At 43.0% G+C, this 14046-nt stretch overlaps 1 long non-coding RNA gene across 1 annotated transcript; it reads left to right on the top strand.

The window, feature by feature from the left end:
- Positions 1 to 1518: 1518 nt before the first annotated feature.
- LOC131578806 (uncharacterized) lies at positions 1519 to 7050 on the top strand. The gene is made up of 3 exons (XR_009277569.1): positions 1519 to 1564; positions 2238 to 2327; positions 6996 to 7050. It is a non-coding gene; the product is annotated as an uncharacterized LOC131578806 (long non-coding RNA).
- Positions 7051 to 14046: the final 6996 nt, after the last annotated feature.

Raw genomic sequence — 14046 nt, 5'->3', positions numbered from 1 at the left:
TCCAGTAACCAACCAGTACACAACACACATTCTATAGAATTTACATATAGCCTACAAGAACTACTACATTACCATACAGTGTTACATTTTAAACTCTAAAAGCTACTCTCCAAATTCTTCTCTTACTGCTTCGATCTTTGGATTCACTGTCAGCAGAAGGGAATTGTTCAATCAACAGGGATTCTCCTTCAGCTGGCTAGCCTATTGTTCTTTGGTTATATAGTAACAAACACTCAGTATCCTATATCTCAAAGCTAGTTTTGATTTCTATTTTGATTATAGGTTTCATACTTTCAGAATCTTTTGCTAAAAGATCATATTCATAAGGTTTCCCTGTTTCATCTTCTCCAACACTTGCTCTCTTCTGGCCCCATTAGCAACTGATGGGAAAGCAGTACCAAAGTCAGATTTGGTATCTAGGTGGACAAAATTATGTTTTTACAATGAATGTGGAAATCTCTTTTACTGCTCTGTTATGCTCAATTTTACAGAGCAAACTGGAATCCAGTTGATGCAAACACTCACAGGAGTTATTTGCACGGAAGCCACCCTGCTTAAGAAACAGAACAGGTGCTAGTGTCAACATAAAAAATATTGGCATTGTGTTCCCCAGCAACTGTACTGCCCACATACAAGAGCTGATTGTTGTATGGTCAATGCCAACCTTTATCTCAGTCCTGAGCTATAAATGAACCAGAAGCACCATAAAGACTGTTGGCCATTAAGTAAGCAAACAGTTATTTGTTTTCTTGTCATACCTCACAGCTGTTACAGAAGATTTCTTTTTAACTTAGGATTCCAGAAATTATAGGAAAAATACCTGAAGCCATAAAATAGATAGCCTTCGAGAAATAATGGGTTAAAACATAGAATATGAAGGGAACATCTGGAAGTAATAAACACAACGACAGGAGGGAAAGAGAAGGATAAAAAAATCACCGGACTAAGCGTAATTTAAGCCGAAGCTAAAGCATGCCTAATGTCAATATGATAAGTTGGCCCTAGGAGGTTGGGAACTCGGCCAACTACACCGGGAAAGGACCAAATTTGGAAAGAAGTTCAAAAGTTTAAGGAGGAAGACTCCTCGGAGACCCTCGCCCACGATGAAGGCCGACCGGAACGACCCCCGAAAAGATCCTCAAAATAGAAGTTTCCGCCCACGCCCCGCCTACGGCACGCCCCATATGAATATGCATTGATATGATGTAATTCCAAACCTAAACTGTATAAAAGGCATGCTTTTGTTGTAAGACTTTGGAAAACTCCCTTTAGAGATTTCCCCAACGTGCACGTTGCTAATAAAATACCTCCTGTCTATCTGACTTAAACTGCGTCTCTTAGACAGTTATTTATCGCCCTTTGGGGCAAAATTCGGCATCAGTTCTGGCGACCCAGGTGGGACGAAACAGGAGACTCAGACTTTGAGGGGTTCCCTCCGAAGAGCCGGTCCGGGGCCGGGACCCTCTGGGGCCCCTGACGGATTTTTGTCAGAAGAGACTCCCCTCCCGGACCAGCGCTCTTCGGCAGAGGAAGGATTCCCTGCATCTCCTGCTCCAATTAAGAGGTATTTTTAATTGTTTATTGGTTTTGGTTTAAAGCGCTTTATTGGGACACGGGGGTCAGACGTGACCACCGAAGGGTAAACCAGGGGACGCCCTGGTAAAAATCCCTAATTGGTACCATTTGTGTTCGATATCTCGGACATCATAGGTTTTGGTACTATTGGTGTTTGTCCCTAATTGGTACCATTTGTGTTCGATATCTCGGACATCATAGGTTTTGGTACTATTGGTGTTTGTCCCTAATTGGTACCATTTGTGTTCGATATCTCGGACATCATAGGTTTTGGTACTATTGGTGTTTGTCCCTAATTGGTACCATTTGTGTTCGATATCTCGGACATCATAGGTTTTGGTACTATTGGTGTTTGTCCCTAATTGGTACCATTTGTGTTCGATATCTCGGACATCATAGGTTTTGGTACCATTGGTGTTTGTATGTGTTTTGTGTCATAGGTTTTGGTACCATTGGTGTTTGTATGTGTTTTGTGTCATAGGTTTTGGTACCATTGGTGTTTGTATGTGTTTTGTGTCATAGGTTTTGGTACCATTGGTGTTTGTATGTGTTTTGTGTCATAGGTTTTGGTACCATTGGTGTTTGTATGTGTTTTGTGTGTTCGTTTTATGTGTTTGTTGCAAAGTTTTATAGGAGACATCTTGTCACTCTTTATGTAATAGATTGAAACGCGCATTGTGCTGTCTACGTGCCTTGAATTTGGGAAGCCGGTACTTCACAGTTTGAGGGCGACTTTTTTGTGACAAAACCTGGTAAAACAATTTTATTTTATAAGTGTGTGTTGTATGTGAGGGTGAGTGAGACGCAGCGTAGCTGCGAAGCGAGAGGGAGTCCTGCTCCGCATTTCCTGTTCTTCGCGAGAAGCCAGGTCGGAAACGGACGAAGCGATTGAGATTGTGTGCATGAAGTGTTAAAATATATCAGCATATCGTGGTTGCGAGAGAGGGACTGTTTCGGTTAACAGAAAACGCAGATACAGGGGATAGTCATGGGAGGTCAACAGAGTAAGGACGTAAATATGAAAACCCCCTTAGGGTGCATCCTAAAGCATTGGAAGGACCTGGGAGGGAGTCCGGGGTTGGAAGGAGGGCAGCCCATTAAAATCAGAGATTGACGGGAGAAAAAACAGCCCTCAGGGACTAGATAGTCCACAGGGGTCAGGGAGCTACATGAATGCTGACAGCCCACCCACACTGGAGGTTGAGGGGGAGGAAGGCAGTGGGTCAGAAGCAGAGAGCCGAAGGGAGACACGTAGCATACCCGAGCTCAGTCCATATGGAGATAGCAACACCTCCAGAAATGGAGGCGTCTGTAGAATGGAAACCAGTGCACCAAGGACTGGGGATAAAAGCAATTCACCGGGAGGTGACGTCCCTAAATTGAGATACAGCGAGAAGAATGATAATGAGACATGCGAAAGGGAGGCAGAGAGTAACTCACAGAAACTGAACATAGTAATTCAGATAGAGGATAAGAGAAGTGGAGGGGGAGCAGAGGATGAGAGGAACCGCAGCCCGGGACAGGATAAGAGCTGGCAGATACAAAAGAGGCGACAGACGCAGGATGAGAATCGGATGGATTGTGTGATAGAGATAGGAGAGGAAAATGAAGAGTAAGAAGGGGGAAAGAAGAAAGAGAAGAGAAAGAATAGGGAAAGCATTGAGGCACAGGAAGAAAATCCCGGGGAGGGGACCAGTCACTCGTATTACACCAGATCTGTGGCACGGGGGGAAGCAAAGCAAGGGGAGAAAGGGAATCGCACGATAGCTCCTCTCCGACAAGTTATGCCAATAGTAGGGGAAAAGACTAGAGTAAAGGTGCCATTCTCGACGAGTGATTTGAACAATTGGAGGGATGAGGCAAGGAACTTCAGGAGGAATCCAGAGGGAGTAGCAAAGAGGTTTGAACTAATGGCAAAGAACTTAGATATTGATTGGGAGGATATAGAAGTGATGTTGTCAGAGTTGACAGATACGGAAAGGGAACTCGTATTGGAAACGGGGAGGCGACATGCCCAACTATTATCGGGGAGACTAGAAGATAATTTTCCCAGCAGTAAACCAGAGTGGGACCCGGGCAACGCGGAACACTATCAACGGCTAGTGCAGTATAGAGCTAGGGGAGGGTAAAAAGGAATTAGACTTTTTGATTGATACGGGAGCAACCTTTTCGGTTTTAAATCAAGAATTTGTACCTAAAAGTGATGAATTTGTGCAAGTTGTGGGAGCAACAGGCCAACCAGAAAAGGCTTACTTTTGAAACCCATTAAATACAAAATTGGGAAGCAAATGGGAATTCATCAGTTCCTGTATTTACCAAATTCACCAAAACCCCTACTAGGGAGAGACTTATTGGAGAACTTGGGGGCCGTAATAAAGTTTAACAAAGACCAATTGGAGTTTCAAGTAAATGAAGAACAACTGATTACAGCTCTAAGCCTAACGATCAGTTGTGTGGAGCCTAAACCTGAAAGCCACAATTTCGAGCAAATCCTGAGCAAGATGTACCCATTGGTGTGGGCTACTGATATACCTGGAAAATCAAAACAAGCAGCACCGATTGTCGTTGAACTTAAAGCTGGGACAAAACCGGTGAGAAAGAAACAATACCCTCTGAGGATAGAAGATAGGAAAGGGATTGAGCCCACAATCAGAAGGTTTATGGAACTGGGGTTATTGGTAGAATGCGAATCAGATTTTAATACACCAATCCTGCCAGTCAAGAAACCTAATGGAACCTATAGGTTAGTCCAGGATCTGAGAGCAGTAAATGAAATAACTAAGGCATTGCATCCGGTAGTTGCTAACCCATACACGCTTTTGACCAGACTGAAGGAGAATTTGGCCTAGTTCACCGTATTAGATTTAAAAGACGCGTTCTTTTGCCTCCCCTTAGCTCTCGAGAGTCAAAAGATTTTTGCCTTTGAGTGGGAATCTGTAGATAGTGGAAGAAAGACCCAACTCACCTGGACAGTGTTGCCCCAAGGGTGGTGCAATTCCCCTACGATTTTTGGGAATCAGTTAGCCAAGGAACTAGAACAGTGGGAAAGGCCGCTGGGAGATGGCACCCTTCTGCAGTACGTAGACGACCTCCTAATAGCAACAGCGACAGAGGAAGAATGCATTGAATGGACCATTTCCTTGCTGAATTTCCTGGGTTTAAGTGGATATCGAGTCTCTCGACAGAAAGCACAGCTGGTACAGACACAAGTGGTGTACCTGGGATACGAAGTCTCCAGAGGACAGCGATCCCTGGGAGCAGCTAGGAAAGAGGCCATCTGCCAGATGCCCAAACCAGAGACGGTGAGAGATCTGCGCGCCTTTTTGGGGATGACAGGTTGGTGTCGGTTATGGATCTACCAGTACGGGATACTCGCTAAACCACTGTATGATTTGTTGAAGGAGGCTAAGAGCATCCTAGTTTGGACTCCCGAGGCAGAAGAAGCCTTCAAGAAGCTGAAGATGGAACTAATGAGAGCACCAGCCTTAGGTCTCCCAGACGTATCAAAACCATTCTGGCTGTTCTCCCACGAACGACAAGGGATGGCCTTAGGAGTCCTAGCACAGCAGCTGGGACCGCACAAGAGAGCTGTGGCCTACTTCTCTAAGCGATTGGATGAAGTAAGCAAAGGATGGCCAGGCTGTCTGAGGGCAGTGGCCGCAGTGATAATTAACATAGAAGAGGCCAGGAAGCTCACGCTGGGCCAAAAGGTGACTGTACTAGTATCCCACACCGTGTCAGCTGTGCTGGAACAGAAAGGCAACCATTGGTTGTCGCCTTCCAGATTCCTAAAATACCAGGCCGTTCTGGCTGAATCAGATGACGTAACCATTCAGGTAACTAACATTGTGAACCCAGCTTCATTTCTAGAAGGAAGAGCCCCGGCAGAACCCATCGAACACGACTGCCTGGAAACAATTGAAGCTGTCTATTCCAGTCGCCCGGACCTCAAAGAAGAGCCGTTCGAAGATGCGGACAACTGGTTCTCAGATGGCAGCAGCTTCGTGAAGCAAGGAGTAAGAATGGCTGGTTATGCAGTCACTACTACAGAAAAGGTAATTGAGTCGAACCCCTTGCCCACAGGAACTTCAGCCCAGAAGGCAGAACTGATAGCTCTGACTCGAGCTCTGGAATTAGCAAAGAACATGCAAATCAATATATAGACAGACTCTAAATATGCCTTTTCTGTTGTACATGCTCATGGGGCCATCTGGAAAGAAAGAGGACTGTTGACTACACAAGGAAAAACAGTCAAACATGCAGAAGAGGTTCTGCGATTGCTAGAGGCGGTCCAATTCCCAGCTCAAGTGGCCATAATGCATTGTAAGGGACATCTGAAAGGCAATACTATTCCAGAAATAGGAAATAGAAAGGCAGATACAGAGGCCAAATTGGCTGCCACAAAGTCTAGGGAAGTGGGAATAATGGCCCTAATACCAGGAGACCTGGATATCAGTATCAAGCCAGATTACCAGGAATCAGACCATAAATGGATTCAAAGAAATAAGGGCAAAATATTAGAAAATGGTTGGGGTCAATTGGAAACAGGACAGTTAGTAGTACCAGGAAATGTGATGTGGCAGTTTGTAAAAGCAGAACATGAGAAGGCCCATTGGGGTTTGGATCCGCTTTACCAATATTTGCAAACCAGGATAGCAGGACCGAAATTATTTACTACTATAAAGCACGTAACATCCCAGTGCGAACGGTGCCTGAGAAATAACCCGAATACGGGAACCAAGATACACCAAGGAGCCATAAGTCGAGGTAAATTCCCAGGTGAAGTATGGCAAATTGATTTTTCTGAGCTCCCAAGAAAAGGGGGGCTCCGATATTTGTTGGTATTAACTGATACATTTTCTGGGTGGCCTGAAGCATTCCCTTGCAGGACAAACAAGGAAAGAGAAGTGACCAAAATACTGTTGAGTGAAATCATTCCGCGGTTTGGGGTACCGAAGAGTATTTCCTCGGATAGGGGTACACACTTCTGTGCGAAAGTGGTGAGAGCAATAAGCAAAGCATTACAAATCAAATGGCAATTACATACACCTTATCATCCACAGGCCAGTGGACAAGTAGAAAAAATGAATCATCTTATTAAGCAGCAAATTGCCAAAATATGCCAAGAGACTAATTTGCAATGGTATCAAGCCTTGCCTATTGCTCTGCTGAGGCTGAGAGTCAAACCAAGGTCAAAAGAGAAGCTAAGCCCATTCGAAATCCTGTATGGTAGACCTTATGCTATGCAAGTTGTAAACGGGGATGCCATAGGCCAAATCGGTAACCAGTACATTTATGATTATGTAATTACAGTGGGGAAACAATTGGATAAGAATGCTACCGTGGTAATAGAGCACCAACCTAAACAACCTGATTGTAAATTGCATCCGTTTAACCCCGGTGATTGGGTGTATGTTAAGAATCTTTTAGGAAAACCCCTACAAGAGAAGTGGGAAGGACCTTTCCAAGTGCTGCTGACCACCTTCACCGCGGTCCGGATCAAGGAGCGACCTACGTGGATTCATTACTCGCGGGTCAAGAAAGCTCCAGAGAGTAAACAAGAGGAACAGACATCATGACCTTGACTTCACCTCAAGCCCTTTCAACCCTGATCATTGGACTCTCGATAAGTATAGTTCTTCCCCAAGACTCTGCCCCAATAGATCCATGGTCTCACGCACACCAGTGTATCCACCCGGAATGGGGAGCGAAGGGACCCTATTTCGAGGTATATGCCCTACGTAACAATCAGCCATACGCAAGTAAATTATGGCATCAATCTTCCATGGTAGCATACAAGGGAGACCAAATCCAAATTGGGTGTCGAGAGCTTGACTCAGTGGAAGGAAGAACAAAGCAGCTAGTATTGACAATTCGATCCTTGGAAAAGTCAGCATCCGAACATAACTTAATTACCTTTAGTCCGGTAAAAATGGGTAAGCCCACTATTTGGAGGCAGCAAAAGGGCCCAATTTCATGTCGGTAGAGTGATTTCCGGGAAGATCCAACCGGATCACAGCCCCAAAGACTTGCCCCAAGAAACCACTCCACCAGCGGAATGCAAACAATGTTTGGGCCAGTTATGATTATATCAAAAATAAGTGGCAATCGGTTAGCACAGAAGCATGTATTCCTAGAGGACAGCTAGGTTATGTTTGCGAAAACGCTGTAGTAGAAGCAGAAGATTTATGCTTAGATGCTGAGAATAGAGTGTGCACCTTTGAAGTGCTTTTGCGTAATCGAACACAGTCACAAGTTTACTATATAGGGAATGGGTGTGCTTGCGTACGGACAGCCTGTGACAATGTCACTATAGATAATTGCCAAGAGGAAACTAACAATACTAACTTTTGTGTATGCAACTTTACCAAAATAGTGGGTTGCGATTTTCATTATACTGTCCCAATAACTACTCAACAGCTAATTAACACAGATTTTAACCTGTATCGAGAAATACCAGAATTGCAAATAGGGATGGATGTCAAAATTCTCAAAGCAATGCTCGCACACCCTAAAGTAAAGGAATTGGTGCAAAGAGTGAATCAAACAACTACACGGATGGTATGGCAGGTAGAACATGATTCAGAAAGAATAAAGAATGTCCTCACCGAAGTAGAACAAGTAGGCCAGCATCATTGGTGGGATATCTTCACAGGATTTTCCCCAACAGCCACACAGGTTTTCAATTACCTGGTGCCCCCAATGATATTGGTAGTTGGAGCCTTGTTGGTTTTAACTTTTACAAATATTTTTATGTGGTGGAAGCTAAGGATCATAATGAAAAGGACCCAAATGGTTTGGGCTATGGTACGAGCGCATCAGCGCTCTTAGGATTAGACATCAGCACTCTTAGGATCAGACCTTGACGAAAGAATTCGTAAGTCATAAGAAAAGGGGGGAATGAAGCCATAAAATAGATAGCCTTCGAGAAATAATGGGTTAAAACATAGAATATGAAGGGAACATCTGGAAGTAATAAACACAACGACAGGAGGGAAAGAGAAGGATAAAAAAATCACCGGACTAAGCGTAATTTAAGCCGAAGCTAAAGCATGCCTAATGTCAATATGATAAGTTGGCCCTAGGAGGTTGGGAACTCGGCCAACTACACCGGGAAAGGACCAAATTTGGAAAGAAGTTCAAAAGTTTAAGGAGGAAGACTCCTCGGAGACCCTCGCCCACGATGAAGGCCGACCGGAACGACCCCCGAAAAGATCCTCAAAATAGAAGTTTCCGCCCACGCCCCGCCTACGGCACGCCCCATATGAATATGCATTGATATGATGTAATTCCAAACCTAAACTGTATAAAAGGCATGCTTTTGTTGTAAGACTTTGGAAAACTCCCTTTAGAGATTTCCCCAACGTGCACGTTGCTAATAAAATACCTCCTGTCTATCTGACTTAAACTGCGTCTCTTAGACAGTTATTTATCGCCTTTTGGGGCAAAATTCGGCATCATACCACTGTGGGTTGACTACCCCCTTTGAGTGGATGCACAGACCACTGCTGGAGTCCTGAGGCAATGACATGGGATTGGCATTTCCAAGTTTGCTCACTACAATGGCCAGCACAGACACCAAGGAAAAGAAAGTCTCAGTCTGCAGCTGCAGAGTGACTTTGCCAGTTTCACCTATGTAAAGAGATCATGTTTGACAGGCAGTGGAAAAGCAGAAAGGTAGGTACCATGGTACTGCTGCAGAAAGCAGTCCTACCTTTCCCACAGGTGGAGCACGACAGCAGGGAGCGCAGATGCCTCTGTAGCTTCCCATCTCTATACAGAGAAGCCTCAAGTGCATATAAAAGCAAGCCTGTACCTTGTCACTCAGCCTGTATGCATGAGTCATAGCAAAGATATCTTCTGAGGGACAAAACGTGGAGGCTTTGACGAGAACAGTTTTGTGTAAGGCCCATCGAGGACTTTGAGCACAGGAAAGTTGCTGGTACATACACTTTACCTGTTTGCAACAGTACTGGTAAGGTAAGAACAGCGTGACAGGTGAGGAAAAAAGCAATAAAAAGATACAGCTTAGGGACAGGTAAATTGAGAGTCTACACGCTGATTTTTCACAATGAATGAATCAAAATTACTTTGAAATATACATAGAAAAAAAACTTCAAACACCTTTCAATAGTACAAAAAGAGAAAAAAGCTTGTCTTGTAGGTGAAAAGTTATTTAGTGTGGCAGTCTCACCTTCATTCCTACTGTTGATCTTGCCAGACTGGTGATTCCTGTAGAGAAACAGGTCTTTAGAAGTAAGTGCACAGGAATAATTTCTTTTAGCCCTATCTACAGTGTTTCTTGTCTAAATATTTGTAGGAAAAATTCATAAAGTACGTGCCTGCTGGGGCTCAGGCTAGGCTGTGGATATTTCTACGAAGGGATAGCTCAACCTTTCAAGCTATGCAATCCATCTCCTCTGACTGCTGTGATGCTTTCTTACTCCAAACAAAGCCTCTGCTCCAGTTTACACACACAAAAGGCTGATGTGTTTTCTGCCTACAGAGGAGGACCCATCTCTCAAATTGAAACACCTGCCAGAGAGGAGAAGGGATGCTGAGAAAAGGGTCGGCAGGGCTTGAATTGTCCTTGCAGTGCTGTAGATCTGTCACTATCCAGCCAGGGCTTTGTGTAGGTCTGATAGGCTTGAAGCTGGGCCAGCTCCCAAAGGGGGACATCTAAGGGCAGTGCTGCTTTGAAAGGGCTGGGAGGTGAGAAGGAGAGAGAACTTGCCAGGAAACCGAACAGCCTTTTGATTTCTTCAGTGTTACAGCCATGTAATTTTCTAAGGAAAATAACCTGACTGCTGATCAAGTAGATGGCACTGTGATATCAAAGCTAATGAGGAAAGATAAGCAAGAGAGAGAGGCATAACTAAAACAATAGGAAGACGATTCTCCATTATTGGTGTGTTTCAATGTAAAGTAAGAGGTCATAGAAATTACCAAGATGAAATATTTTCTTTGAGAACCTGATGTCTGGCAATTCACAAATCAAGAGAGGAATGGAACCTAAAAATGGACTGTCACAAGCAACTGGAAAGATTTTCCTTCCAGGTCTCTATTTTGAATCATTATGGATTTGAAGCTTCACACTAAAATGTCGTATTTCCAGTCAGTGTTTTTATAGCTGAACTGAAGCAATTTTTCTTTTTCTCTGTGTTCCTGTTTGTGCACATTTGTGAAAAAATGAGTGAAAGAATGAATCAGAGAGAATGCTATTTGGTGATTTTTGTTTTGTGACAGAGAAGTTGCCTTGGAGTAACAAAGATAAGAGTCTTAAAAAAAAATTAAGCTTCAGCTCATACTCACAAACAAGTTTAATGGGAGTTAGGGTAGGCTGAAAATCCTTGGTTCACAGAGCTTAAAATTTACTCAGTACAGATGCCTAGGAGGGAAGAAATGGACGTAACTGACAAAACTAGACTCAGTCATGGTGTCCTGACCTCTTGATAGGCAAATCACTTTCTAGGCAGAGGTCCAGAGAAGTTAAGTCTGGCAAGCAAATCCTAACATATTTTACAGGGGAGCCTAACAAAAAGCATGGTTAAAAAAGAAACAAACACTTTAGACAAAACAGCTCAGATAAACAATTTATACAGGGAAAAACAAGGTGTAAACTTGAAATCTTCCTAACAGTAATGAGTATTATGACTAAATCAAATTTTTGCATAAATACAGAGGATCAGTCTCCTCAAAGCAATTGGGTTACTGAAGTGAGTTCACTGCTACAAAACGAGGGTTCACAGTCTGACTCAAGGTACTTAGTGACCTTGGGATAGGAGTCTCTGTTCTTATTCACACTGAGATGGATAGTAATGTAACCTGATAAACCTAAATCTAGTTACTGAAATATACAATGATTCCTTTCAGTTAGAGGATGTAGTCTTTTGTTGCCATCAGGAATCCATTAGTGAGCAATATACAAATCCATATGTGAGTTGGCTGCTTGTAGACATCCTCTCTAGACATCCTCTGCCAAATCCAGCTGTGCCAATGAAAGAGGTCACTGACTCCAATGATTCGTCATCCTTCTCCTGCTGAGGACTTCCAGTGCAAAAATCTGCAGGAGATGTTCATTAGCTTGCTTTGGCTGAAAAGCAGCCTGAATAACTCAGCCCAAAGTCCCTAAACTGCCTCAGCTACACTTGCCTGGCTTGACAGGCCCTAGGGAGCGCTGGTTCCAGCTGATCCATTGGCAGGTGGCAGAGATGGTGTTGGCTGAATGAGGGAGCACTGGCCAGCAGGCCCAGGGAGGGACCTGTTCCACCAAGGTGGCTGGGCAGAGAGGAAGCCTGGCTGTGACTTTTGCACACAGGTAGCAGCAAAACAGAAGGCTGGCAGGAATTGATTCCTTTAGATTAACTGTTTTATAAGCCATGGAGATAGAACTTCTATTACAGCAAAATTTAATGATAATGATGTGATCACCAGTCAAGAGCAAACACCCTGAAATAGCATATAGTTGTACTAATGAAATTCTTCAAAGCTTTATTAGATAAAAAGACGAGAATTATTTTCATTCAGGAGGATGGGTTTCCTTAGATTTTAATATAGATAATATTTTGTGCATTTAATTTGCACAGTATTTTAATGGGAAAAACATTAATTTTTAAATATTTATGTGTGTATATATAAAATTACCTAAAATCAATGTAAATGTGCCCTGCAGAGTACAAACTTTTAAAATAAGGACGTCCTTCAGGCTTAGATGGTTATATTACTGCTGAGTTTTTGCTATACTCCAGTGGCATTTTGCTGGAATGAGATTCACCCCTGTGCAGAGGGCAAGCATAAAACCTAAGCACCATGTAAGTTCTACTTAAGTCTTAAGGAGCTGGCTCTAATTCCATTGAAATAAATAGCAATATTTTCATTGTTTTTCAGTGGGAGCTATTACAAGGTGGACGAATGGGATCAGTCATGTAAGTGCTTTTTGCTGGCCGAATTAGAATGACACACAAGGAGCTAGATGCAAAATGCTTGGGAATGAATGTGAAAAAATCCCTTGACAGTAAAATACTTGGTAATTCTGGAGAATTTCCTCAAGATAAATACTGGAACCAAAACATTCCTTTGTTTCAAAGATTCAAGGACGGTAGGTGAATTTATTCTAACCAGGGAGCTGGTCTTACCCAAATATGACTTGAGGAGTGCTGGGCATACTTCAACCATATTCTGTGTAATATAATGCACAATACTGAAAAATACAATCAGGCTTATTTAAAACATTAATATTTCTGCAGTACTAGGATAATTTTGGATACCTTGGAGTACTGAAACATCATGTTCTCTGCTGTGGTAGCATTAGCACGGTTTCAATGTAGTTTTCTGCTGTATCATCTACCCGTGCTAGGTGACGTGATGGCATTTAATTATGCATCTAAACAGTGCCTGCACAGAAACTGTTTATATTTCAGAAATTCTAAGTGCTTCACAGCTGATTTCCCATTACAGATGAGAGAGTTTTAGGTAAGGCCATGCTCACAACACAAGGCAATGGAGAACTCTGTGCTCAGACTTTGTGCATCTTACTGGGACTCCTGACCACTGTAGTGTATTTCACTTTCCAGCTTGTAGAGGGAAATAAATATGAATTGGACTCCTACTAGAATAACCTTACACCCATCTGTCAGCTTTGCAAGTGTAAAAATCCTGTGTGTATTCTCAGTAAGTGATTTTCAAAGGACCTGACCTTCCATAAATGAAATCCAGATACCTCAGAACTAAGCAGAGGCGGAATGCTAGGCCTATGGCACGTGTTTCCTTTTAACCTTGCCTGTTTCAGCAGCAGGCCAACTCAAAGAAAGAATATAATACTTTCATAATAATAGAAAAAGAAGTTATATAGGTTTTTCTTTTTTTAATTACTCCACATGAAAAACAGATTGTTTGCCCTCTAGACAAATTCAAAAAATTTAGAACTAGAGACCTGCTGGTATCTGAGGGGAGCCTAGAAGAAAGATGGAGAGGCACTTCTTACAAGAGTATATAGCGATGAGACAAGGGGGAATGGCTTCAGACTGAGAGTATGTCTAGGATTAGATATGACAAAGAAATTCTTTACTGTGAGAGTGGTGAGACACTGGAACAGGTTGCCCAGAGAAGCTGTTTATGCTCCATCCCTTGGAAGTGTTCATTGCCAGGCTGGATGGAGTTCTGAGCAGCCTGGTCTGGTAAAAGGTGTTCCTGTCCATGGCAGGGGGTAACTACAAGATCTTTAAGGACCCTTCCCTGCAGGTTTATTATTCTATGAAGAATTTCACCCCTATATATTCAATACAGGGGATTACTCCTAAAAACCTTGCATTTGTTGAACTCAGATGCCAACTCCTCTGGTGAAATATGAAGAACTATTTTGTACTATGAAGTACTATTTTGTAGCTTCTGCAAAAGTGGGCAATGGCCCTGCAAAATTGCCTCTCTGTTTTCCTGGATCTGTCTATTGTCACAAATAGAGCAAGCAGTGGC

This window comes from Poecile atricapillus, chromosome 4 (assembly GCF_030490865.1).
Source record: "Poecile atricapillus isolate bPoeAtr1 chromosome 4, bPoeAtr1.hap1, whole genome shotgun sequence".
In the NCBI taxonomy this organism is placed as follows: Eukaryota; Metazoa; Chordata; class Aves; order Passeriformes; family Paridae; genus Poecile; species Poecile atricapillus.
This window is presented reverse-complemented; position numbering and strand designations above follow the sequence as displayed.